Source organism: Mustela putorius, unplaced genomic scaffold (genome assembly GCF_011764305.1).
Source record: "Mustela putorius furo isolate JIRA1106 unplaced genomic scaffold, ASM1176430v1.1 tig00000275_pilon_pilon_pilon, whole genome shotgun sequence".
Classification (NCBI taxonomy): domain Eukaryota; kingdom Metazoa; phylum Chordata; class Mammalia; order Carnivora; family Mustelidae; genus Mustela; species Mustela putorius.
This window is the reverse complement of record NW_025421341.1, coordinates 14,413,991-14,427,019: the sequence shown is the minus strand read 5'-3', so window position 1 is coordinate 14,427,019 and position 13,029 is coordinate 14,413,991. Positions and strand designations below refer to the sequence as shown.

General features: G+C 36.0%; 1 protein-coding gene across 21 annotated transcripts in view; it reads right to left on the bottom strand.

The window, feature by feature from the left end:
• Nucleotides 1–13,029, bottom strand: part of MAP2 (microtubule associated protein 2) — a 290,837-nt gene that overhangs the window by 152,615 nt on the left and 125,193 nt on the right. The gene's annotated exons all lie outside the window — the stretch shown is intronic.

The window sequence follows — 13,029 nt, the reverse complement described above, 5'->3', positions numbered from 1 at the left end:
CCAAAATATTACAAATTATGGGAAGCATAGACCTAAAACTATTGATATCTTTTAAGGCCACGAGATTCTATGATTCATCAAGGATCTGAAAATCTTCTAGAAATGTTTCTTGAATTCTTAGACAAATTCAATAGTAAGTCTTTAGCTCTTACATTCTAAAATGCATAGGCAAATAGATTCAATGTAATATCATCAGTAAAAGACACACATTCTATGGGATTACTGACTTACGGGATGAATAACAACTGTTAGAAGTTAAAAGACAATCACTAAGCACCAAAAGGATAAATTTATATCAATTACTCACATGGTTTTCTTTGTGTGTGTGTGTGTGTGACAAACTACAAAAATCATTAACATAAACAAGGCTGAATTATCCTTTATAAAAAATAACCAATGTCTTGGGAAACTCCTACATAGGATTTTGAGAGCAGGTAATGGACAAATATAGATAAACAAGAATCCCCTCCCCCAATAAAATCTTTAATAAATCACTTGGCTCCTACCCCAAATTCTTCTTGCTTTGATTAAAGAGGATGAACTATATCCATTAGCTTGTTACGTTCTTTATCTTTCATTAACTTTCTCTAGGTATTCCATGCTACTGAGCTGTATTTTTACTTACTTAAAATTGAAAATAGATTGTTATTATCCAGGTCTCGGGTCCTCTAATCATTTGCCTATGTCTAATTATATTTCAATTATCTCCTATACATATAACACAGTGGAAAAAAACTTTAAACCAAGATATTCAGTATTTCAACTGAATTAAGATAAAGAATGACTTAGAAATGAGGTATGTTTGTAAAGAAGCAAAGAGCCTACTGACATAGAGGTCACCCATTGTCATCTTTGCCATCTTCAGTGTGCTTCTGATTAGATGTGTCTAATCAGTGGGAAGAATGAATGTATTTTCAGCAAGGAGAGTGAGGAGTAAGGCAAGATAACGGACGACTTCCCAATTGTTCTTGTCTCATGCTTCAGTCCTCCTCTGAGTCATCCCGATCAGAGTGTGGCTTCATGGTTTTATTTTAAATCTTTGTGTGGTGATTTTTTTTTTCTAAAATTCAGTTATATTCTTATCCAAATATAAGTACAAAATACATTTCAAATTATTTTTGGGTTATGCACCATTTTTAACCTCAGAATTATTCATATTTCTCAGGAAAATTTTCACAGGTAGTTTAAAAAATAACATAGTTTTGTTTTTCTTTTCTTTCTTTCTTTTTTTTTTTTTGAAGATTTTATTTATTTGAGAGAAAAGCAGACTGCAGACTCCCCACTGAGCGGGGAGCCCAAAGTGGGTCTCAATCCCAGGACCCTGAGATCAAGACCTGAGCCAAAAGGCAGCTGCCCAACTGACCAAGCCACCCAGGTACCCCACTTTTGTTTTCCTTTATTCCATTAATGCTCTTATTTCACTCGTCAAGGTGAATCCAAAAAGATGATGTTAAGTAGAGAAGGAAAGAGAAAGAGAAGGTTTTCTCATTGTCAGCACTCAAACTACTGTTTGCAATTTCATGAAATAGCTAGCCCCCCCGCCATATTTAGGTTGCATATGCCATTACACTTAGGAAATGACAGTGCCCAGAGTTCTATTCTGCTCACATACTTTTCACCAAAGTAAACAGAACTGAACTTCTTTTTTAAAAATGGTGTGATGTGAAATGCAGTTCTGAAAAATAATTGCAGGTTCAATTCATCAAGTCATAATCTCACTACACTCAAAGAACTAAGTTGGGAATAAAACCCTCTCCAGATGTTGAAAAGAAAGCTATAATGGCAGAACAACTGAAACTCTCACACATGGCTGGTGGGAGTACAAATGAGTGTGAACACTTCTGAAAACTCTTCGGCGATTTCTAGTAAGGTAAAATATATTTCTACCTCATCAATGAGTAATTCCACTTCTAGGTTTATACTCAGGAGAACTGAGTACATATGTTTACTTAAACACATTAAAAAACAACAACCACAACAACAACAAACCAACTGTTCTTAGCTTTATTCATAATAACACGAAATTGGAAACCATTCAAATGCTCATCAATAGTAGAAGGTATTATCGTATATTCACAAAATGGATTAGTCCACTGAAAAAAATAGAATGAAAAAGAATTACTGTTGGATGCAACTCCATAGATGAATCTCATAGGCATAATGATAAACAGACACAAAGAATACATACTATATTACTTCATTCATATGAAATTCAGGAACAGAAAAAACTAATGTTCAGAAATAGAAGTCAGAATAGTGTTTATATCTATGGGGATTAAGACAAAGGGCAGTATTGACTAAGAAGAAATACAATGCCTTCTTGACGTGGTGGCAGTGACATGTCAGGGGTGTACAATTGAGATGTATGTGCTGTATTAAGCTATAATATACCTCCATAATAAAAAAAAATAACGATAAAATAGGGGCACCTGGGTGGCTCAGTAGTTTTAAGTATCTGCTTTCGGCTCAGGTCATGATCCCAGGGTCCTAGGATTGAGCCCTACATCAGGCCTCCTGACTGGCGGGAAGCCTACTTCTCCATCTCCCTCTCCTCCTGCTTGTGTTCCCTCTCTCGTGTACTCTCAGTCAAATAAGTAAATAAAACCTTAAAAAAAAAAACCCACAAACAAACAAAAATAACAATAAAATACTATGATGCCATTGGTTTAGAAACTCTTTGTTTATAGCAGCACATTTTAGGATCTAGAATGAACAGTCTGAAAAAAGGTTCCAGTCAGAAGGCACATATGTAGGTGTGTAACCACAGCTGCATTATGGCCCTATGACGATTATGTGTTTGTTCATTTATTTGTTTTTATTTTTAAGATTTTTAATTATTCATTTATTTAACAGATAGAGAGAGAGAGATCACAAGCAGGCAGAGAGGCAGGCAGAGGGAGAGGGAGAAGCAGGCTCCCTGCTGAGCAGAGAGCCCAATGCAGGGCTCGATCCCAGGACCCCGGGATCATGACCTGAGCCGAAGGCAGAGGCTTAACCCACTGAGCCACCCAGGCACCCCCTATGTGTTTGTTAAACAAACGAGTTGTGAGGGGATCTATTCCTTAGAAAGGAGAAAGCATTTTTTAAAAAAAGATTTATTTACTTATTTGAGAGAGAGAGGGAAAAAGACACAAAGAGAAAACGCGAATGTGGGGAGGGGCAGGGGGAGAGGGAGAATGAATCTCAAGCAGACTCCATACTGAGCACAGAGCCTGACTCAGGGCTCAGGGCTCCATCTTACAACCCTGAGATTGTGACCAGAGCTGAAATTATGAGTCAGATGCTTAACTGACTGAGCCACCCAGGTGTCCGGGAGAGAATATTTACAGGGGTTTTTAACAAATAAAAAGAAAACAGTGAAGTAAAAAAAAAAAAAAAAAAAAAAAATCTATAGTAAAATGTATATCTTAGAAATTCAGTAACATGTGAAAAACTTGTCTATAGCAATACAGTCTGAACTACACTATGATGACAAAAACATGGACAGTTAAGGTGCTTTCTATTCTGTCACTTTCACACAAATCGCTTGCCCCCTGATGCCCATCATAATCACTGGTTTACTTCAAAATCATCTACTTCTTTGCTTCCCATCCAAATCTTATACTTCCTTATTGGTCCATTTCATGTTTTGCCCTCTTTTATGAAGGCTTCCAGAACTACCCAATCACACAGTGTCATGAAGCACTTTGCTTCTCAGAATCATCATGATGCCAAAGAAAACAAAATCACCATGATATTATAATGACTGATATAATATATGGCCTTGGGCTGGTCTTAGGGTACTTATATCCATTTATCTATTCTAATATTGACCAATTAAAAAGCATAAGACACAATTTTAATATAAATGATTAAGTACCTATAACGTTCCAACTTCTTTCAACACATTGTTTTATTCAACAATTCTGAGAGTTATGAACTTCCATTTTACAGTTGAGGAAATAGGCCCAATTAAGTTTAGCTACATGCCAAGCACACAGCTGGTAAGTGGTGAGGCAGAAATTCAATCCCTGGACTTTTGAGTTAATTAGCTTGTAATTCAACCTAACAAATCTAAGTTGTCATCAGAAGAGAGGAGAAAATTAAAGAATTAACAATTTTCCATTTTCCTAGGGCACACAGACAGACTGTTTAAAGACAGACTCAATTAGTCTAAGTGTGCATTAAAAGAGATAATATTAGAAATAAACATTTTTACTTCCACAATTACTTCAGTTTCCATCACTTCATACGTAAACAATCTGTATGTATGAACATGAGTCTTCCTATAGTTAAGGAAGACCCTTAAGTCCATTAACTATCTATCTGGTCTAATCTTGGAAGACTGACATGCATGGGATTTATGCTCATGCATTTTGGAAGAACTTCAGAATTTCGTTGTTTGACAACTTGAGTTTATTGTGTTTTGAGTTTTGAGTATTGAGTTTTTTTCTGCAGGAGTTTAAAACCTTTTGTGGAAATTAACGTATGTCTTACATGTATAGATTATAACAGTAAAATACCTGCCTTACATAGTCAATTACTACCCTCATTTTATTATATCGAGGTAGGAATAATTGAATACCATGGTTGATCTTAAAGGTTACATGGAAAAACGTTACATCAACATCATATGCAAATGTCTGTCTTGTTTAAATTAACTTGAATTAATTTACAGTTAAATACTAGGTGTGGGACAATTTTCTTTCAAATAACTCATTCCCTCCACTAAGTCTTTCTTCAAATATTTTCTTCTCAGTGAGGTTTAACTTAACCCTTGCAATCTGCAATGCCCATTCCCAATATCCTTTATTTTATTTGGATACTTATAATTTTCTAATATACTATATATAACTTATTTATTGTGTGTATTCTTTTTTTTTTTAAGATTTTATTTATTTATTTGACAGAGAGAAATTACAAGTACACTGAGAGGCAGGCAGAGAGAGAGAGAAGGAAGCAGGCTCCCTGCTGAGCAGAGAGCCCGATGTGGGACTCGATCCCAGGACCCTGAGATCATGACCTGAGCCGAAGGCAGCGGCTTAACCCACTGAGCCACCCAGGCGCCCCGATTGTGTGTATTCTTTATTTTCTGTCTCTCCTCATTCATTTGTAAGCTCCAGAAAGGCCACACTGTTTGCCTCCTCATTTGTTCACTAATATCCCCCGGTACTTAAAACTGGGTTTGGTACATAATCGGCACACAACGAATATTTATTGAACTCATGCATGCGTGGGTGAATGATTAAAGTTAAAACAATAAAAGTCATATAAAAAGCACGAATTATCTCCTAGGAAATCTGAAGTCTGAACTGAAACAGTTGACAAAATCTGTAGAAATCACTAGTTTCAGAAATCATTTGACCAAACACATGTAATTATTTATTTTTGTGTCTTGGTTAACTATTTAAATATACAAGTTTTAGGCTTTGCATCTATGACACATTTATAGCTATTTTAGGTATATCTCTTTTTCAATGTTCATAGTTATCTATGTGTCTGTTTATTATTTATTTTGACAAAAATTCTTCTAGCATTTTTTTTACATGCTTCTGAATCTTTAATTATAACTTGCATGTTTATATTTAGCTTTCCAATCATCTAAAGGTTGATACAAACAGCTTTCTTTGACCACATTCAACCATTCTCACAAGGAATCCATATTTACAGGAGAAATGGAAAACCATGGAGGAAAATGAGATTTACAGTGTTGAGGAATTCTCACTCAATGAAATTTTTATTTAACACACTGTCAAGCAGAATCATCTTCAGGAGTTATGAATATTTTGGCCGATCTTCCTGGAAGCAGGAAATGAACCTTCACTTTATTGAATGTCTCTACAAAATGGGGCCATTATGATTTAATTGAAGAATAAATAAAGGCACAAAGGCAAATACCAAAATATCAAGTGCTGTATTGCATGACATTAGTTCTAAAATCCTGATTTCTTTTTGAAAAATGCTAAAAGGAATTGTGTTATTCATTGCTTTCCAAGCTTTCAAGATTATTATCTCTATACCCTAAACCTTTTTCATTCCTTCAATATTTGCCACTTTGTAAAATAGGAGTGCTAGCAATTCTTGAGAGACCAATCCATTTGAATTAGGGAGTCTTTAACCTTAACATTAGTACCAGATGATTCTGAAAATGTTTATATTCTACAAGCTCTTATAGCATTTTCTTTCAGTGTTAAATATTTCCAGACCAAATCATAAAATGTCTACTATGATGGTTTAATGAATGCAATGTCCTATGTGGGGTGGTTTCTGAAAGTATATATATATATTATTTTGTGAATAGCTCAAATCCACATTCCTAAAAACTTATGAAATCCAAACATATTCTCTCTGCCATTTAGGGGAGAATTACAGCCAACAGGAAATAAACATATAGTTTCTTAGTCCCTACCATTCTTCTTTCTCTAGTCCTTTACCAAGGGTACATAAGAGACAAGAAGAGAGAATTAACTAGTGATGCAAGTAGCTATTTGAATATAATTGAAATAACACAATCTGGCAAGACAACACAAACTTTGAATATTTAGAATAAATCCAATGCTATTCCAAAATTTGCACTAAAGTCCTAAATCCTCCTGTTAATTAGAATTAGAGACTATGGATTATGAATACAAAATCCCTTGTAAAAAGAAAGGGGAACTGGAATGGAGAGTAGGAATACTTTTATGTTCCCTCTCATCATCAGATTTCTAGACTACAATATACAGTATATACAGTATACAATATACAGTATATAATATACAATATACTACAATATACAGTATATCTAGATAAAAGATATACTGGTTTTTACATTAAAAGGGAATATTAGACATGACCCATGTCTATGTATGGACATTCCCTCTCAACAGTACCACCAAATTGGCTAGAAAGAGTTCATGTGGGAAGAATTCTAGGTGGCAATGTTTGAAATTTGAATTTGAATTTGAAATTACATTACATTTATACTATCATTTTTCCATAGTTCTGTAGTTTTCCCCCTTTTGTTTCTAATAGTTAAAGTATACTTAAAGAAACAAGAATGTTTTATTTAATATTTTGGAAAAAAACTCAAATTTTTTCTAGATATAATCCATCTACTGTGACTTATTTTTCAAATGAATTTCAAGAACATGCTCTTTGCAGAAGCAGCCATTCTAAGTATCTGAGCCAATGAATCTGCCTGGGAGAGAAATTTCCATATCCCTAAAAACACTAACTTTTTTCTTAAACTGGAACACTCTTGTGTGTGTTTTCCTTCCTCTCCCATTCTCCATGCTTCGCCTTTTCCAACTCTTTCTTCCCTTTTGAGCCCAAACTCATGGGGAACATTGACAGTCAAGAAAACAGAAAAATATTTAAGTAATCATATTTAGACAATCTTTTCTCTACCGAAGTCTTTGGTTTCATTTTAGACTTGATTTTTTTACAGCATTTTCTTTCTATGATATCTGGTAGATTCTTTTTTACATTGGTGCAGAATAAATAATTTATTTCTCGGCTGTTGACTCAGGAAGAAAAAATGGAATTGGAAATGGGGAGAAAAACATGTAGCTGTTGTGGTCATTGTAATAATACTTCAGCATGATATCTATTTGTTTGAAATTTAGTAGAACTAAGGAAAAAAAGACAAGAGACTAGAACGCCCAGCTTACAGATACCTTCTGCTGAGACACCTGCGAGCACCTGGATGCCACATTAGAAAAGAGCTGGTAGTACCTCAATGACAGGTTTCTCTAGATGGCAATGGCTGATTAGAACTCAGAATTTGTATTTTAATGTGGGAGTGATCAGTAAAATGTAGGATTGATTGAGAGGTTGATGAGAGAAGGGGAAGTAGATCCTATGTTCAGTGCATAAAGAATGCAAAAAGGAAAACCTTTGAAAAACTGGCAGTCAGGACATTCCATTATAAGCCAAATGCAACAAGAGAAACTTATTTTACAACAGGGAAAAACTCTGGAAAGGGGGATGGAGGGTAGTGAAGGTAATAAAATGACACAGAAATGCTAAGACTGACCCAGTGCTATTGGTGCATCATCTGAAGAAAAAAAGTTAATAAAAACTGGTGACATGTGCTAGGAGGGCTAAGACATTCAAATCAGAAGGAAAAGTAAAAATAGGGAAGAAGGGTAGAGAAGAGCTTGAAGATCAAGAGCTTTGGAAGCAAACAGGGCTTCATTTATAAATCAGTGAGCCTGTCTGACAGGTGAGGCGGGCTGAGGCCCTTGAAAGATCTTATTCAGTGGCTGGCATTATTGAATGCCCAGCTGGGTCGGAACAAGAGTAGTTTTAAACAGGGACATTGTTCCAAAGAAATCTTAAGTTTCGTGTGCCCTCCAATGCAGCCTTATAAATCTTGAACAGCATCAATATTCACCAACCACCTGCAATCAACATTACTCCAGAATTTGCTGGGCACAGCAAGTCCTTGACAGGGAATATTTTAATTTGTATGGCTAGCCCTCTACTCAGGACTTACACGTATTGATGATATGCAAATCAGTTCAGTTCAGAAGCTGTCCCATCAATAGCATAAATTAGGTGTATCCTATCATGAGGATTATCTTGGAAAGAGAGAATGTCACCCTCAATATGCCTATGGCCTAGAGGTGAACACTTAGCTGTCTCTGAGTGAGGGAGGAAGAGTGAAAAAGAGTATTTTATCACTATTGACTGGCTGACTGCATTCTTTAGGCTAAATGCTTGATTACTTATATAAAATATCTTTGCTCAGAAAAACTTTATTTTTAATCTCTGTACAGCCTGAGAAGAGAATCAAAGATAGCATTTTAATCAAGAGTCCCAGATACCCAACCTAGATAAATAATGAGTGAAAACAACCTTAAACAGTGACCTTTGTGTTAATGTTGCATATTTCATTGAGAAATGATGACCTCTATCATATGACGAGTTTTGTATGAGTGAGAAGGGACTTGTGACTTTCTTTTATACATTCTAGGTAACTTAGAGTTAGTAAACAAAGAGCTAAAGTCCCCAGAGTGAAAGATTCATACAAGATTGTATGAAAAATGTAAAAACAAAAAAACAGCTTTGTTGTTATGATACGACTTTTTTTAAGAACTTATAAATCACAGCTGGAAATAGATGATTAAAGGAAATTCAGATGTAACTCATTCTACAATGCAATTTAAAGACAATTTCCATTGAATTTGCAATTCCTTCCAAACACATGTTGGCTTATTAGAACACCATGAATGAAGAATAAATTTTAAAGTCATATTTAATAACAGATAAAGGGAAATGGTGCAAATATTCTTGAGGCCTGACTTCAAGTGAACTGGTCAGGTAGTGAACCTGTGTGAGGTGGCTGAACTCATTGTTCATGATGTCACAAGAGTTGAAGACAATGGAGGTGCTCACCGTGAGGGGCATGGGCAGTCAAAGGAGGTAGGAGGACTCCTGGAGTCCTGAACAGCTGTGAGAAGCTTTGGAATAAATGAACATACAACAGTATTGAATGAAAAAGGCATAAACAGAACGGCATCTCCATCAAGACAGATGTACATCAGGCGTGTTGCAATAAGGGTATTTGGGGGAGGCAAATGGAAGTGGAGATCAGAGATAAAAAGAAAAATTTTAAATAATGTGAATAAAGAAAAGAAACTTTCCTGTTCTGATGATCATGTGTCCCCAAAAATGAAGATCATGAGCTTAATTCTTTGCACCTGTGGTTTAAAACACCATCACCACCATCGCCACCACCAACAAAAGGTTGTGAAACCTTGAGACCCTACAAGATGATGAAGTGAGATCCTGCCATCACTCCTCCCAGTACTATCTATGGGGCAGAGGCTGTGACAGTGGAGAACATGGCCATGGCTCCCACCATTTTTTCTGGACTCCACAGATCTGTGTTAAAATATGGGGTTTCATCATTATGTGTTGATTCACAAGTCTAGAGGTGGCCCAAGAGTCTACTGTGTATTTGTGTAACACCCCAGGTGATTCTGGTATCACTGGTTCATGGAATACATTTTGAAAACACACTACCACAGAGGACAAGAAAGAAAAGAAGGGTGGGGCGAAGAAAGAAAGAAAGAAAGAAAGAAAGGAAGGAAGGAAGGAAGGAAGAAAGAGGAAGGTAGAAAGGGGGGGGAGGAAAAGTTTGCTCACCAAATGCAAAAGTATTTGTTGCTTTTGTCAATGAAACCAACAGGGGTTCTTCTTCATTAACTACAATCAGGTATATCCAGAAACAAATATTGCTCTAATCAAGGACATCTTAAGATTAACTCTTTGGTTTCACATTGATTGTTAAGGGCCAAATTAAGACAGAAAGAGGATTCCAAGACTGTATTTATGACATATACTTTAAATAAAATCTACAAATATTGCTCATAAAATTATAACGTTGCCTTCACCATTCTTGTCATATTTCTATAAACTAATGCTGGTTTTGTACTTGATGCTTGTGAATTTGGAGCCCCAGAAAAAATCTTATTCTTTCAACTTCGTAGTAACCATAAAGTTAGACACGTTTATGTCAGATAAAGCGCAGTATGACTTTAGCTTTCACACGGTTTTGCCCTGATTAGGAAACCTCTATTGAGAATCTGGGGACAGCACAGCCAGCACCCACAAGGGAGTAGGCCTATAAGTATGTTAACATGAACATGGTCTGCAAAGCTTCAGACTGATTTCAGAATTTATGTGTTCCAGGCCCACCAAAATTAAGCTTGAGAAAAGCCAAAGGATTCTATTGTGATCTAGAAAACCACTCTAGCATGGGATAGGGAGGACAAGGAGCAGATGTCCTTAGTCCCAGGTTGAGTTCTGATGGCCTCTGAAAGGTCTTGTTCTCATGGATCTCTATAGATAATAATGAGAGACTTTTATCAGGGGCTTGATAAGGACTAGTCACTTTTTGGAGCATCTATTTACATTAACTTATTTAATCTTCATAGCAGCTCTGAGACAGTTATTGTTATGCCCATGTTATAAACTAGAAAATCAAAATTCCGGTAGATTAAACTATTGGATATAAACTCAATTCACATATGGCTGCAGGTATGCTTTTAAAAACTACATCTAGGGGCACCTGGGTGGCTCATTGGGTTAAAGCCTCTGCCTTTGGCTCAGGTCATGATCTCAGGGTCCTGGAATCAAGCCCCACATCGGGCGGGCTCTCTGCTCAGCAGGGAGCCTGCTTCCCCCTCTCTCTCTGCCTGCCTCTCTGCCTGTTTGTGATCTCTGTCTCTGTCAAATAAACAAATAAAACCTTAAAAAAAAAAACTACATTCTAAAACAAAACAAAAACAAACAAACAGCAAAATGCCCTCCATCCTATTTCTCTGTATTCTCATCCATTCTTTATATAATCTAAACTGTTCCTAGCAGTGGGACGGTCAAAGACCTCACAAAGACTAATGTTTGGCATTCCCATCTTCCAGCTGGAAATTCTGACGATGAGTCTGCATCAATAATATGCATAGTAATATGGATGATCTGATATTCAGGGAGTAATGGAAATCCAAAAACAATTTTGGAACTTTTTTCTAAATCTTGTAATTTTCTAAGATGTATGAATATCCATTAAAGATTCAATTTTTCAACTGATGCCTGTTCAATTTTTAAAAGCTGCCTTATATTTGAAGTTAGTTAAGATCTCTGTGTTTTGGTACTGGAGTCAGTGTGGAATCACCGTTGGTCTTCCGAGGCATCCCTGTCTTTTAAGCTGGAAACACCCCAGTGCATTTGGGTACCTTTGTGACTCATGTTCTCCAGCTGAAAGTGGAAAAGGATATTTTATTCTTTTAAAGTATAAGATGCCCAGAGGAAATAAATTACTAGTACTTAGAGCATTGGATATTATGATAAATTCCAAAATATAATCTCCAGAATCACATTTGTAGATTGCTTTTAAAGTCAAAGCATACTTTCTTAAACATACTTTTGGTCAGTGAGCGAAATTATTTTATATTTTCATTTCGGAAAGTTCATTTCAGCTTTGTTAATTTTGGGGAACATCTGGTCATCCATCGTGACTCTAAAGTACAAAAAATTCCTTACTTTTCCTGAATTTATATCTCCATTGTATCTTGCAATAGTGGTAACCAAGTTAAATAACATTCCTTAATTTATATAACGTTGGGCCCCACCAGAGTTAGCCACTTCAGGGTAAGTATCACATTATATTTTTATATCCCTGGCATCTAGTAGAGTGCCAACCACAGTGGGCACATCATCAGTATGTCTTGTATGGAACTGGTGGACCTAGGTAATGAGAGGCATTAAAGGTCCAAAAATATTACAACTCTAAGAAAAGTTTAAATAGATCAATAACAAAATAAAGTCAGGAAATTGATTTGAAGATTGGGTGTTTGATCTACTTCTTGACTGGATTATTTTAAATTTTTCAAATATTGATAAGAAGCGATATTATTTTCATAATATATCTATTTTGACATATGTAAGTAATAACAATAAGAGCTAATGCTGGTTGGATGCTGAGTAGTTGCCTACGTTATAAGCGCTTTGCACATAAAATAGGACCTTGTAAGGAAGGTCCTTTTATTACTTCCATTTTATAGATAAGCAAGTTGAGGCAGAGAGGTTAAATAAGTTATCCAAGGACAAACTGCTAGTAAACTGAAGAACTTTCATGAACTAGACAATCTGGTATGAGATTCTCCAAGAGCCTAAAATCTTTCTGCTTATGTCTTGAATTCTTTATAGCAATACCCCTTTTTGTTCGGTATTGGAAAATGATGAATTCTTGAAAACAGCTGAAAGAGAGCACTACCAAACCCAGTCATCTGCCCAAACACACCATAGGCATTCAACCTCCCTTCTTTGAGCTTGATACAAAACCACAAATCGTAAAATAAAGGTCATTCTAATGTAAAGCATACAATCACATGTCTTCTGTTCCCCTCCATTGTTAGCCTGGCTTTCTATGAAAAAAAGGGCTTGTGAAACCACGGGGTCTCTGTAGTGTGTCTTCCTTACTCCATCCCCATCCCTCCCTTTGCAACCATAGTCCTGGCAGTTCAAAAGAAAAGAACTGCTGTTTCCTGGACATCTGGGCTA